A 1247-nucleotide genomic window follows, 5' to 3' on the forward strand; every position below is an offset into this window, starting at 1 on the left:
GTTTCACGAGAAAGACAAAGTGAGAGAGAAAGAGAGTAATTGATGGCGTTCATCTTTATATATAAAAGAGAGGTTGTGTGCTGTCTGTCTCCTACGATTTAGATTCCTAACTACCACATTTTGCGGTGCAGTTTAACCAAAACCGGGTATCTTATAATCGTGATTCATATCGAGCCCTTCTGGGTATTAGCGCGCGTCTACGATGAGTCTACGATTTAAAAAAAAATTTACCATCAGTTTTTCCCATTTTAATGCAGTTTTGGCATATATAAGGGAAGTAACTCTAAAAATTCATTATTAAATCTCAGAACGTAAAAAGCTACAGTAACACCCCCCCTTTCTGGTTAGCCATATTGAGATGGCTATTATACTTTACATCTCTAAAAATGCTTATATAGTTATTTCCCTTACAAACCCGAGCAACGCCGGGCGATACTGCTAGTCTTTATATATAAAAGTGAGGTTGTGTGCTGTCTGTCTCCTACGATTTAGATTCCTAACTACTCCAACATTTTGCGGTGCAGTTTAACCAAAACCGGGTATCTTATAGTCGTGATTCATATCGAGCCCTTCTGGGTATTAGCGCGCGTCTACGATTAAAAAAAAATTACCATCAATTTTTCCCATTTTTAATGCATTTTTGGTATATATAAGGGAAGTAACTCTCTAAAAATTTATTAAATCTCAACGTAAAAAGCTACAGTAACACCCCCCTCCTTTGTGGTTAGCCATATTGAGATGGCTATTATACTTTACATCTCTAAAAATGCTTATATAGTTATTTCCCTTACAAACCCGAGCAACGCCGGGCGATACTGCTAGTAAAAAGTAAAATGTTTTGTTTTTTGTTTTTGAAAGACACTATATTTTATAATCATAGTATATATACTTTCTCACACAACAATTACAATATACTGTGTTCCCTTTTGATTGTTTGTGCGCATGAGTGTGGGTCAGTGTGTGTGTGTGTGTGTGTGCCTATACATGCACATATGTATGTGTGTGTTTGTATGTTAGATATGTAAATAAACAGATCAATATACAGACGGATAGGTATATAGATTATATGAACAGCCACTTATGGAAACACGGATCCACACATAAAGATGCGCATCCATCCATCCATACATACAAACATGGTACATAGTTACATAACACACACGCACAAATATGCATACACAAAGAGACAGAGGTACATATATATACACACACATGCTCACACACACACACATACATAGAAAATACAC

The sequence above is a fragment of the Octopus sinensis genome, linkage group LG17 (assembly GCF_006345805.1).
Source record: "Octopus sinensis linkage group LG17, ASM634580v1, whole genome shotgun sequence".
In the NCBI taxonomy this organism is placed as follows: Eukaryota; Metazoa; Mollusca; class Cephalopoda; order Octopoda; family Octopodidae; genus Octopus; species Octopus sinensis.